The 14,666-nt window shown below is 38.4% G+C and overlaps 1 protein-coding gene across 1 annotated transcript in view; it reads left to right on the top strand.

The window, feature by feature from the left end:
• The window catches only part of LOC140729842 (eukaryotic translation initiation factor 3 subunit E-A), a 163,342-nt gene that overhangs the window by 66,617 nt on the left and 82,059 nt on the right, over positions 1–14,666 (top strand). The gene's annotated exons all lie outside the window — the stretch shown is intronic.

Here is a 14,666-nt window from a genome sequence, read left to right as displayed (position 1 = left end):
CTGAACATGTCCTTGCCCTAGAACTACCTAGGCTTACGCATAGCCCTCTATTTTTCTGAGCTTCATGTACCTATCCAGGAGTCTCTTAAAAAGACCCTATTGTTTCCGACTCCACCACAGCCGCCTGCAGCCCATTCCACATACTCACCACTCTCTGCGCAAAAAAAAGCTTACCCCGACATCTCCTCTGTACCTACTTCCAAGCACCTTAAAACTGTGCCCTCTTGTGCTAGCCATTTCAGCCCTGGGGAAAAGCCTCTGACAATCCACACGATCGATGCCTCTCATCATCTTATACACCTCTCATCCTCCACCGCTCCAAGGAGAAAAGGCCAAGTTCACTCAACCTATTTATAAGGCATGCTCCCCAATCCAGGCAACATCCTTGTAAATCTCCTCTGCATCCTTTCTATGGTTTCCACATCCTTCCTGTAGTGAGGTGATCAGAACTGAGCACAGTACTCCAAGTGGTGTCTGCTGAAGTGCTTCTTAAATGTAATGATGTGATTCCAGCACTGCTTCTTGATGGTGTGTTTCAAATATCAGCCAAACTGTGGAAACAAAATTTTTCCTTCAAATGTCATTTAAAACAACTTCCTCTCACCTTAAACCCATGCCCTGCTGTTTTTGGGGATCAGAACTGCACACAGAATTCCAAATGTGACCTAACTAGCGTTCTATAAAGTTCCAAGATAACAACCCAACTCTTGTATGCTATGCCTCATCCTCTGAAGGCAATCATGCCATATTGTCTGTCTTCACCACCCTATCTAGCTGTGTGGCCACTTTTCACGGAATTATGAAATTAAATTCCAGGATCCTTATTTTTCAACATTCCTAATGTCTTATCATTTACTATATACAACTGAATCCACCTCCTGGTTTTCCTGATTCAGTCCAGATGAATGCACTCCAGGTCTTCCAGGTCTGTCTTTAAGCAGTCACTTACTTCCCAGTCCAAGTATCTCCACTTCAGGACTCTCAGGACCAATCAGTCGCAGCCATGTACCTCAGAGGCATGGTAAGAGAGCTGGGCTGCAGGTGAGACTGGAGCAGTGCATGTTCAAGTCCCTGCTCCCCAGCACATTATCAACTAATGTACAGGCCATTGAGAACAAAGTTGATTCAATAAGAGCAGGGCTGGCCTATCCAAGAGAATTGAGAGTTTTGTGTGTTTCACTGAAGCGTGGTGAACGCCCACTTCACCTGACGGTTCCAAACAACTTGACGGCTTCTGTATTCACAGGATGCAGCGTACAGCATCCTCAGGCAAAGTTAGAGACTGAAGGGTCTCCTTCCTAATCCATACTTTCTCATGTTTGTATCTGTCAATCCTGGTGAGTTCCTGATCAACCAGCTTGGAATATCTGTAGATTAAAGATTAGCTTTATTTACCATCTTTCCATTGAAGCATACAATTAAATGTGTCGTTTATATTAATGATCAACACAGTCTGAGGATGCATTGTGGGTAGCTCGCAAGTGTCACTGTGCTTCTGGCATCAACATAGCTTGCCCACAACTTACTCACCCATTTGCTATTTTAATGTGGGAGTAAACTGGAACACCTGAGGAAACCCATGTAGTCACAGGGAGACTTACACACTTCTTAGAGACAGCAGCAAGATTTGGACTCTGATCACTGGCACTGCAAGGTGCTAGCCCCTCTGCTACCGTGACATAATCTAATGATAAAGTATCACTTATTCTACTCGTCACAGGAGTTTAATTCAGCTGTCCTAAAGGCAGTCTACATGTCATCCTGAGCAGACATGAAACCTGCACTAATGAACTATACTCTGTGGCCAACAGCCTTGAAACAGAATACCCTGAGGCCCTTTTCATCATTGCTGGTAACTTCAACCAGGCAATATTTCAAGAGAGTACACCAAATTACTGCCAGCATTTCTCCTGTTTACCAAGTACCCAACCACCCTTGATCATTGCTATACAACCATCAAAGGCATCAATATTCATTCCATGGTCAAAGTCACTTAGATCACATTTCTTTTCGTATTCTGATGTTTGGTCTAAACAACAACTGAACCTCTTGACCATAATCTGTATGCTTTTATACATTCAGTTGCTGTTAAATGATTGGCTGATTGGGTATTTGCATTAACGAGCAGGTGTACCCAGTAAAGTGGCCACTGAGTATCTTTGACATTGATATTTCATGAGAGCATAATATTTCTAACTGCTGGGTAAAAAGACTAGGAGTGTCTTGTCTTGATATGCCTTCAATGCTCTGAAGCCTGTCATTAGCTCGTATCCACTATAGAATTGTTATGAATAGCTATCAGTCCTATCTATGCCTCTTGTATTTTTATAAACCATTGTGTTCATCCCTCAACCTCATGCATTCTAATGAGAATAAACTTCAACTATCCAGTATCTCCTCTAACTACAACTGACTATTCCAGGTAATACCCAGTGAATCTCTTCACCGCTCTTTCTATTTCCACTATATTCTTACTGTGATGTGACCGGAATTACATTCAGTGCAGCCTGACCAATGTTTTGTATGGCTGCAACATGATGTACCCATACTCAATGCTTCTGCCTATAAAGGCAAGCATATATCTCCTTGTGTTAGCACTTTCAGGGAGCCATGGACTTTGTACTTCGAGGCCTCTTGTGTATGTCAAACTTGGTGCATGATGAATTTTATAAGAACCTGAGCTGGTCTGAATGGCCTAGGTTGTTGAGTATGCTGTTTCTAGCAGTCAGTAAAGGAAGAGGGACATAACAGATGTTGAAATCATTGGAACTGTGGAGAGTCCATTGTCAGCCCTGTCCTTGTAGCAACATATCAATCAAAGTGTAGGGCAAGAGTGGAAGGATTATAAATCTTAAGGATATTTTGGGAGTCTTGTATAGAACAGTGCTTTTTGAAAACACAGTAAATTTACACATTTATGTTGTACAGAATTGGAATTGGTTGAGGAAATGAATGCTGTTTAGTTTCTGCAGCAGGCTGAATAGTAAGGAAATAATGTACATACTTGCACTATGTAATAAGATTAAAATGCAGCAAATGTAACCTGAAGACTTGATGAAAAATTTGTCATTGCATTCCTCCTTGTGTATGTCTGCCTGAAGTGCTTGGAACAAAGAACAAAGTGCATAGTTTGGAATTCAATTTTTTTTCTCTCTCCAAGATGCCGTGCTGAGAATTATACTTCAAAGCCACATTGGCATCTCAAAATAGGTGAAGATGCATCATGAATATTGTTTGCTCTCATCTTTATCAGCATATTGGAAGATTCTGGTTTTCATTTTAAAAAAAAGAGAATCCAAGTTGCATTTCTAATGAAAAAGAATCCTCTGTTGTGAAAGGAAATGTAAAACCTGAAGGAAAACCTTCCAAGTGGGAAATTCATTACTTTAGTCGTATTTTGACATTCTCGATATTTGTGAAGCTTTGGGCAGCTCCTAATAGCATGGAATAGGAACAGTTATAAATGCGAAAACTTCCCATTCGGCATTCTAGTCCACTAGGACTCCTGTTTTTTTTCCAGCATTTTTTACCTTACTGCTAGTCACAATCTGTATAATTGTCGTTTCTACTCAAGACTTAATGGAATTGCCCTGAAGCGTCTCAACCTACCCACCTGATACACCTTCTGTTGCTTATCAGTAATGTTTGTTTCTCCTGCTTAAGTTAGCTTTTGATCTGTTTCAAGGATGTCTCTCGAAGATCATATCATGAGTTCGAAAATTCTCCTTTCTCGGTGTTTTGAGCTGTATTTGTGACAAAAAAATTGACGTAGGGCCTGAATGTTTTTGTCTTCTCTCAGTGAAATGGCTTATAATCGAAATATTTGTGTATAATACCTTTAACAAAACTGTGATGCAATCTTATCTGACTGCGCGACTATTAGGTGTTGTAATAATTCTTGTAAGTTTAAAAAGTAACACAAATATAGAAATTTTATTAGTTAAAACTATTCGCAAGATTTTTTCTTATACAGACTAAACACTCAGTTAACTACACAGAAGAATAACAAACTAAAATATGTCCAGAAAGGCTGAATGTTGTTATGATACGTAGTTTTTAAACTGTTTGACAAAGGAAGAGTCCGTACATTTAACTGAGTCTTCTTTAGAATCAGACAAAGAAATTAAGAAGTTAACTTTGTGAAGATATACCCAAGCCCACTTGCCACGGTCAGGGAAGCAGCATATTCTACCAGTGCACTATCTATACAGCTCTCATTTCTGTCAATTTTGTGATCATGCATCAAAAGCAAAATATTTATTTTCTTCTGGATATTTTGGCCTCACTGATTCCAACTTAAAAGTACTACAGGAAATAATTTTAATTCCAGCTGCTTAATTTCCTTGGTGGTATCATTTCAGAGAATTTGTCCTGGGTCCAGCATGTAAGTGCCATTATAAAGAAGGCACGGCAGTACCTTTACTTTCTTAGAAGTTTGTGAAGATTCGGCATGTCAGCTAAGACTTTGACAAACTGCTATAGATGTGTGGTGGAGAGTATATTGACTGGCTGCGTCATGGACTGCTGTAGAAACACCAATGCCCTTGTATGGAAAAGCCTACAAAAAGTAGTTGATACGGCCCAGTACATCACGGGTAAAGCCCTCCCCACCACTGAACGCATCTACACAGAGTGCTTTTATTAGGAAAGCAGCCTCCATCATGAAGCACCTCCACCATCCAGGCTATGCTGGCTCCTTGCTGCTGCCATCAGGAAGAAGGTCCAGGAGGCTTAGGACCCACGCTCCCATGTTCAGGAACAGCTATTACCCCTCAATCATCAGGCTCTTTAACCAGAGGGGATAACTTCACTCAACTTTACTTGTCTCATCACCAAACTGTTACCACTGAACTGCAGTCATTTGCAAGGACTCTTCATCTCAGATTCTCGACATTTGTTGCTTATTTATTTTTTTCTCTCTTTCTTTTTGTATTTGCACAGTTTGGTTTTTTTGCACATTGGTTGTCGTCGGCTCTGTTGGTTGTACTCTTTCATTGTTTCTATTGTGTTTCTTGTATTTATTGTGATTGCTCGCAAGAAAGTGAATCTCGGTTGTATATGATGATATATACGCTTGATAATAAAATTTACATAGAACTTCATTTCACACCTTCAGGAGATGATGTAGATACACTTTTGGTATTTTTTTCAAATCTTTATAATGGAAAACTCTAGGTTTTACTAGGGAACAGACGGACTTTACACATCAAAATAAACAAATCAACTCTTGTGCTCATATTCTCTGACTCTCTGTAAATATAAGAATATTGAATGAATATTTTCAAGAACACGTAGGTGGATAAATCACCAAGAGGTGATTCATTTAACTGAAAACCACAGCATCAGTGTCGTCATCTCCATCTATAGCCTAAATATCCCAACCTGTTGAGAGCCAGGAATGGAGAAAAGCTTCTAAAGAATCATTATGAGCCAAGTGTATGCTTGATGGAGCATGCACTAAGATCACCTCAACCAAGACATGGTGCATGTATCCTTGACTTCACCTCATGGCACACTCTCCATCTCAGCTGTTACTGTGCCAGCTCAGCAAGATGTAGAAAAGGACATGCATTAGTTGTAAAACAGACAGGAGCAGACAAATCCTTGCTGAAATTCTAAAACATGGCTCAGAAGTGCTTCTGGCATAAATTCATGATCTTTTCTCATCTCCCACATTGAAAAAAGAACATGCTAGATGATCACAATAGCACACTAAACACGAAAGGATGAAAGTTTGATTATTTTATTCACAAAGTAGTTTGTTTGCTGTCTGCCATGAGGAAAGCCATTACAGGGATTATCCTCAATGAACTTTCAGGAGCTAAAGATTCTTCCCAAGGTCACACAGAATTTTCACTGTACGACAGGTCCAAGTGCAGAGACTAGATCAATCACTACATATACCTGACCTTGTCCTCACAGAAGCCTTTGCCATTAATCAAATTATGAAGGATTCTTTACAGGTCTTAAGTGCCCACCAGAATTTATCACCATCATGTATTGGATCTAAAATGGCATGGAAGCTTTGATCCTTAGAAATGGATCCACTGCACCTGTCGTGGGAGGTGGTGGTGGAGGGGCAAGTAAAACCAAGTCATTTCTGTAGCCCTCTGCAGTACTTAATGCCATCTTCAAGCTTCCTGCTGGAGAGTAACTCATCAATGGGGTGGGTTGGGAAACTGCAATTGTTGGTTTCAATCTGGGACCAAAATCACATGGGTGTTGCATTTCAAGTTCAAGTGCATAGGTTCTGCTTTTGCATGTGAATTTCCAGACTGTGATCCCTTTCTGCCTTTACTGAGATATCTCACATACTAAACATCCAATATTAAGAAAATCAAAGCTTGCTGTTTTTTGCCATTCTTTTCCTGTGTGGCACTTGATGAAATTTGCAAACTTACAGTGATGCAGAAGGCATAATGGCTGTGCCCTTCCGTTACCATCTAACAACAAGGCTCCTGCACTCAGTCCATCTTTTGTTAAACCCCAGATGGATACCATTTGCTACTTCCTCACTCAGCTTGTACAATTTAAATCACTGTAACCACCTGCAGTTCTGCAAATCTAGACATATAGAATAACATTGCATGTTGTGCAGTGCAATCACACACAATCAGATACTTCACTAGATGGGAAATATGAGCAAAGACTGGTCATAGAAGTAGGAATTAAAGTGGGAATTACCGTGATGTAGGGGTTCAACTCCTACCACTGTTTGTAAAGAATTTGTATGTTCTCACCATGACTGCATGAGTTTCCTCTGGTGCTCTGGTTTCCTCCTACATTCCAAAGACATAAGGGTTAAGGGTTAGTAAGTTCTGGCCATATCATGTTGCTGCTGGAAGCATGGCGACATTTGTGTTGACACAAGTGACATTATTTCACTGTATGTTTCTATGTACATGTGACAAAGCTAATCGTTATCTTATTTTTATCTTTAAATTTTGAAAGAAGATGGGAAGGTTAATCAGAGGATGGATTCTCTGCTGATTATAGCACAGCTGTTAATGGAATTTTCAAGAAATAAGGAACATGTAATGAGCCCAAGTTATAGAGGTGCAATGATCTGAGAATTTGAGGAGAGGGGGAGAGCTGAATCACTGAGGTTTTTAATCTTGGGGACAAGAATTGAAAAGTGTGAATGTTGTTAGATCAAGAGCCACTTGAGGTCACATGAATGAGTGGAATATTATAACAAGAGTTTTGAGCAAGCTGAAGTTTAAGTAGTGTGGAAAATTCGTCAGGAGAACAGCAAGAGGATAATGTATTGGAATTGCCAGCTGTTTGCATCAGTGTAGTGTAGAGAAGTTTGTCTAATTGAACTGCGGAACACTTAGTTCATCTTTTGATTTATATTTTGTTATTCAACCTAAATGAAGAAAAAAATTGAGGATAGTTCATTATTCTGATTCAGAGACATCAAGTATTTAGTTATCAGACAAAAATTATAGAAGTGGAAGAAACTGACAGATCACTTTGCAGACTATATTAATGATCCCACATCCACAGCTCAGACTTTCAATTCATTTTAAAATGTGGCTTTGAATCTTGATGACATTGCCTCAATATGTGACAATCAAGTTTTATATGTAGATTGTGTATCAGATATGGTGAAGGGGGTTAGAAAACAATACTGTCTGTGTTAGTCAATCTGTTCTGCAGCAACTGAAGTATTAAATTGTTTGGGTAATATTACAAGAAATAATGTGTCCTCATTACATCACTTGTGTTATAGTGCTGATCCCCTGTAACATTACACTTCTGTCCTTCAACTTCATCTAATGCAGTGTTCCTCGGCTGTTTATTGACTAACCTCACATTGTTTTTACCAGCTTAGTGTCTTATTATTAAAATATTAGACTAGGATGATTTGGGATTGGCATGCAGAATGTTAATGCAAGTACACAAGCAGTTTTATGATAACAGTGTCTGCATCCTTCAATGCCCTTTTAATGTTTATATATTGTGTACATTTCTTTGAAAGACTGGTGTTTTAATCACATAGATTTCATTAAAATGTATGAATATTTTATGGGAAAGCTAGACATCTTGCATTGCCCATTTTGTGCAAGATGTACAAGTAGACCAAGAGAGAAATTTTAGCTGCTGTGTTTTGTATTACTCTCTGTACCCATGAGTTCAGAATCAGTCCTCTGCAATACTACTCTCCAGAGTTGCTGCTCTTGCTAGACTCCAGCAACAATGCCACATTTGAATCTGTTAGCCTTGTATCTTTTGTTTTCTTGCATTTATCTATTTATTTATTTATCTATCTATCTATCTATCTATCTATCTATCTATCTATCTATCTATCTATTTATTATTAATAATAATTATTATTATTACTTTGTCTTTCACTTCTAGATTATGTATTGCGTTGAACTGCTGCTGCTAAGTTAACAAATTTCACGTCACATGCTGGTGATAATAAACCTGATTCTGATAAGTTACAATGGTGTCACTGGACAAATCCACTACATATTGTTGAACTAAATTTTATTGGTGGAGTGTTTGAGTGGATGGATTTAAAAGCCCCATGCAGTCAGTTTTTACCATCCATTCCAAGACACTGAAACTTCAGGACTGCCTGGTTCTGAAAGCCATTGTGCATCTCTGCTTCAATTGGTTAATATTCTTGGACAAGAATCACATTTTCTTCATTTTTTTCAGGATGTGGACGTTACTTGGCAAGGCAAACTCTGATTGGCCTTGAGAAGGTGGTCGTCAACTGCCACCTTAAACTCTGAGGTCCTTCCCACCCCCCCCCCCCCCCCCCAGTATTGTTGTGGAAGGAGTTCCAGACTTTAGAAGCACAACAGGGAAGGAATGGTGATGTAACTCCAGGGTCATGATAGTGTCCAATATTGTGGGAATATATGGATGGCAATGCTTCCACATATTACAAAGAAGGCACACCAGCAGCTATATTTCAAAAGAAGTTTCTGGAGAATTGGTATGTCACCTACATCTTCAGCAAATTTCTACTGAAGTATCATGGAGTTTCTGACTGGTTGCAACACTGCCTGGTATGGAGGGGCCACTGCACAGGATAGGAAAAAGTTTCAAAACATTGTAAATTCAACCAGCTCTATCATTGGCACCAGCCTCCCCAGCATCAAGGACATCTTCAAAAGGCAGTGCCTCCGAAAGGCAGCATCATCAATAAGGATCCCCACCGCCCAGGACATGCCCTCTTCTCATACTAACTTCAAGGTGGAAGTACAGGAGCCTGAAGGCACATACTAGCTCAATGTTTTTGCTCTCTTTTTGCACTACTTATTTTTCTTTACATATATCTTTTTGTTACTTAAAGTATATTATGTTTTGCACTGTACTGCTGCCACAAATTTCATGACATATGTCGGTTACCATAAACCTGATTCTGATTCCATTCACGTTAAACACTTGCCTCCTCTCATGATAGAAATTGTGTTTTTGAGAGTTATTTTTCAGGATAAATTGTAACTGCATTTTACAAATAGTACATACTGAAGTGATGGGTGGTGGAAGAAACTGACGTTCAGGGTGGTGGATATGGTGCAAATCAAATGACTTGATGGTGGACGGCATTGAGCTTGCATTTTGTACCTTCCTACATACTAGGCCTCATTGCATTATTCTGGCAGTTTAATTTTCCTCTGTTGCATTGTCCTTGTCAATTTTTAGTCTAAAGGAAAACAAAAAGCTAAATTGCATGTTGATAATGTAATTTGCTCAAGTCTGTATAGAAATTGAGGTAAATTGGTGTTTTTTGGATGGCTGATTGTCTTTGTTGCTGGCATATTCTCATGTTGGTATATGCAGTTTTCTAATCTTTAAAGTGCACTTAGAAAGTACAGTGCTCAACAATCATCTGACTTATTGCAATGTAAAATGTGAACCATGATCTCATTTTCTGCAGTAAGTATTGATGGAAATCTAATCCTTTGGGGCTTATTAAACATCGAAGAGTGTTACTCGGCCCACCTGACTTTTTTGCCAATTATGATCTGGCACATAACTCTGAGCTTTCTAGATTTAAATTTGTATTTTCAGTTATGTTTCAGCTAACTGCCGTCCATCCTCCTTTAGTATGCTTCTGCTTCTAGACCTGCAAATTCTCCTACTTTATAGTGGCAAAAGAAAGGAAACAATATTCTATCAAATGTTGAAAGGCCAGGGGTGTCAAACTCATTTTAGGTCACGGGCCGGATTGAGCAAAATGCAGCTTCATGCGGGCCGGATCAGTCGGACGCGTGCGAACGCAGCTTTCGTTGCCTCCGTTTTTTTCAGCCTGCTCTCATGTGTCTCAGTCTCTGCTATAACTACAAAGTGTTTCACTTTACAAATTCCATTTCTTATGAATAAGACTGCCGAATAAACACTAAAAACCCTGAAAACCTGGTACCTGAATAAACTCAGCATTAGCCATATCATACACCATAGGCACTTCGATTACTGGGGCCAGCTTTAATAGTAATTAGATATTAAATCGCGGGCCAAAGATAATTCCACCGCGGGCCTTGAGTTTGACATATATGGCCTAGATAGAGTGGATGTGGAGAGGATATTTCCTATGTTAACTAAGAACTAGAGGGCATAGCCTCAGAATGCAAGTATGTCCTTTTAGAACAGAGACGAGGAGGAATTTCTTTAGCTGGAGGGTGTGAATCTGTGGAATTCATTGCCATGGATAGCTATGGAGGCCAAGTCATTGGATATATTTAAAGCAGGGGTTGAAAGTTTCTTGATTAGTGAGGGTGTCAAAGGTAATGGGGAGAAGACAGTAGAATGGAGTCAAAGGGGGTAATAAATCAGCCATGATGGAATGGCAGAGCAAACTCAAAGGGCCAATTTATCTAAGTCTGCTCCTATGTCTTATGATCTCATAAGCCTTGAGTTTAGTTGCTAGCACTCATTGATGTGAGACAGTAATAATTAATTTCATGAAAATAAGTGTTCATGTTAAACCAATTTGATGGATTGTTAAGAACTATTTTCTTTTTCTTCTATACCTGGGATGCCCCTAAGGAAGTCTTTTTATCCAAATACACTCCATCAAATATGGTCAGTTAGCCTGTTCCTTGGACTCCTGAATGAAGTATGTTACAGTGATTCCTGGTGGCCCAGATGTGGCTGGAAAATGCAGTTGACAGAGATGAGTAATTTCACTAGTGTAATTATCAGACTACTTAGAGCATGTGGGACATCTAAAATGTATATGAGCCTACACTAAAACATACAGGTTGTTTTGATGGTATTTTACAGTAATTGGTAGCACAATCCACACTGCTTGTCTGGAATTTTAGTGATAACACTGCAGGTAGTTATTCTCTTCAGACAACAACTGGACAACTGGCTAAAATTTTTATGCAGTGTTTGACAATATAAACTCTTCTCAATATCTGTACTGTTATGTTACAGATTAATAAATTAAATAGATGCTTAAGTTCAATAGTATATTTTAAAAAGTTTCCACATTATTTCTCAATATTGTGTATTAACTTCTGTACATTGCATTATATATTTATTAGAATTTGTATGTTGCACTCTAATGAAACCTTGCTCCTGTCATGTGATTTATAAAATATGTAAAATCTCAAGCAAGTGACAACGTGTTAATCTGTAGCAAAATAATATAATTTTTAACGGCTGATGATTAGCAAACTTGAAACATCCATTGAAAAGTAACCACTTCATGTGCTGTATTTCAAATAATTTATATAATTGAATTTAGCTAGCATCAACACTTGTCCATCACCCTTATTTTTTTAATGGTAAAAGTAGACAGTGCATTTCTGCAAGATATTGGTTCAATTTGATCCAAGTTGCATACTGATCTTATAACTTCCCTCGGGAAACAATTTCAAAGGCGGATTGCCCTTCATGAAGCAATGTTTCCTTTTATCATGCTTAAATCTTCCCACTTACAGCCAATTCCAGCATCACCTTTTTCTGTCTCTTCTACCATAGCTAACGTACTGACCCTTCTGTACTGAAAACACATTTTTGCCTTTGCACATTGTCAACACTAGAAGCAAACTCATTCTGACGCATTCTTCAAATCAAATAAAAATGGATTCAGTCTACTTAGTTATATTCATGATACTTTAAAAGCCTTGCAAAATGACTGCAAAGTGATTGAGAAAACTAAAGTTGAGATGTTAGAAACTGAAATAAAAGCATGTACAGAAAGTTAACATTTCGGATTTATTCTTTTTAAGCCTGAACAAGGAAATGTTAGGATACAGGCATGTTTCAAATTGCAGAAAAGATGAAGGAATGGGCAAAGCTGAAGGAGCAGTGTGATGGGCTGGAGGCAGAGGAGGACGAAATGACACAAATGGTGGTGATGGCTAAGACACAGTAGTGAAAGCTTATTAATCACAACTGATCTCTCTGAGCAATGTCAATAGTGGATGACAGAGGAGAGACAAGGAGGGGAAAATGGTAGTGGAACTGTGAGATATGGGTTACTGCATTTGCTAGATTAGTGAAATAAAAATTATATTGGATGTATTTGGCAGATCAGCCAGCATCTGTGGGAAGAAAGAAGTGAAATTATCATTACAGATTGGTTACCTTTAATCAGAATGAACCAGTTCTGATAACAAACTGGAAAGACTGGTTATCTAAATTCATTGTTAATCTTTGGGTTGTAATGTGCCTGGATGTGTGATGAGACACTGCTTCCTAAGTTTTGTGAGGTCAGTGTCAGAGCTCAAATGCAGAGAGGTAAGGCTGGGAATAGAATGGAGAATTCAACTCACAGGTAGCTTGGACTACAAGATCCTCCCTGTGTGCTGAGTGAAGAATTGAAGATGTTCTGCAAAGTGGTCACCCAATCAGTGTTTTGTTCCTCCAACCTGTAGTGTTTCTCAGCTTTTCTCTTCCTGCAATGATTTTTTTCTAGCATTTTCTGTTTTTATTTGTAACATGTTAAAGGTGCTTGTGAGATCTTTTTCAAACCACAACCTGAACCCTCTCTCATGTCCTCGATAAGAATGTGATTGAATATTCAAATATTGTTCCATTTAAAACCCAATTTGTTGGCTTTTATTTTGGTCTGATAAACCCCTATGTACTGTCGTGGGCTTTTTCTCTGGATTCAATATCAGTGCCAGGTGTTGAAAACTTTTTTTTTAAAAAAGAACTTGAACAACTTTTTAAAGTCTGGGCCTTTGTGCAATGAAGCATATAGCAAATTTATAGATGGGTTAGTAGAAAATGGAAAAGAGCATTTTCAATGCCAAGGGTGGGCTGAAATAAGAAATGTAAGGTTGCAGCCAAGTTTGACAAATATTTCCATTACATTTGCACTCGTCTGTAACTGCTTTGAATTCTTCTGCTTGTTATGCCCTGGATATTGAGGTTAGGGATTGGGGGTGAGATGTTTATGTTACAAATGACAAATTCTGCAGATGCTAGAAATCTGAAATAAATGCACAAAATAATGAAGGTGCTTGGTAACTGAATAATCATCATATCATGAAAAAAGAAGCTTGAGAAAAAAAACTATTGAAATTTGTTTCTCCAGAATTTTTTGTTTTTTGTTTCTGGTTGTGGCCTACACTGGCCAGGTTTGGATATACTGCTCATCTTTCTTTAAGTGGTGATATATTTTTTAACATTGCTTTTATAGTCATCACTAAATTTATACCACTCCTGTGTGTTCCAAAGGATGCATTCCTGCAATTCCCTGTTCTGTCTTCTGTCCAGCTTTGTTTATAGAAATCAAAAAGCTTGGCATGAAAATTATTAATTTAAAATCAACCCAACCAAATGACTATGTTTTTTAATTCACACTTCCAGTGCAAACATTAATTTTTGTAAAATTAAGTCATTGTAGTTTCTTTTGGCTAGATTTTAATCTTTATGAAATTCATTAGCGTGGCGTGCAATCCCAGCACTTCCTTCCTTGAGTTCCTTCTGATGTACTACTTTCAGTTTTGCCTTTCTCCGGCTAATTACTCTTCTGGCACAGATCTATGATGATTTCTGGGATGGCCTCTATTTTGTAGCGTTTAAGGGATTGATACACAGTCTAACTGATGTGGACTGGAAATGTGAATATAATCATGATAAGTTCTCCCAGTTTCAACAACTTGCTTGCTTTTTGAACAAAAATAAAACAAGTAACTTCCAGTAACTTGGACAAAGCAGCCAAGTATGATCATACTCATTACAGAAGGAAAGAAGTAGAATTCATTACAACTTGTTAAAGCTCATGCCATTTGGTTGTTGGGTAGCCATTTGGTTGTTCAGTGACCTTGGAGTGCTAGATAATGGAGACTTCTCTAGGATAAAATATTACACAACCCTAATCTGTTTCAATGTTAGTAGTGACTAAAGCTGGTGTACACTTGGTACTGTGCCAGTTGATTCAGAACCAGGGATAGAAATTGTAGTTGCACTGAAGACCCAGCAGTTGACCTTGGCTGGTAAGGATTCCTATTTAAACTGTTATCTGAGATGCAAAGAATTTGAAGAATTCTCATTTTGAAGCATTCTTCATATAGAATATATGTTGATTCAATTCTAGTTGGTTCTGAATATTTTGGTTTATCTTTGATATTTCTCTCGTCTCACCAAATAGTTGTGAAAATATCATGGTTCTCCTTTGTCCTTCTAGAGATGTTCAGACAGATTTGGGATATGCACATTAATCTTAGGTTCCAAAGAAGTTG

Source organism: Hemitrygon akajei, chromosome 1 (genome assembly GCF_048418815.1).
Source record: "Hemitrygon akajei chromosome 1, sHemAka1.3, whole genome shotgun sequence".
Taxonomy (NCBI): domain Eukaryota; kingdom Metazoa; phylum Chordata; class Chondrichthyes; order Myliobatiformes; family Dasyatidae; genus Hemitrygon; species Hemitrygon akajei.
This window is presented reverse-complemented; position numbering and strand designations above follow the sequence as displayed.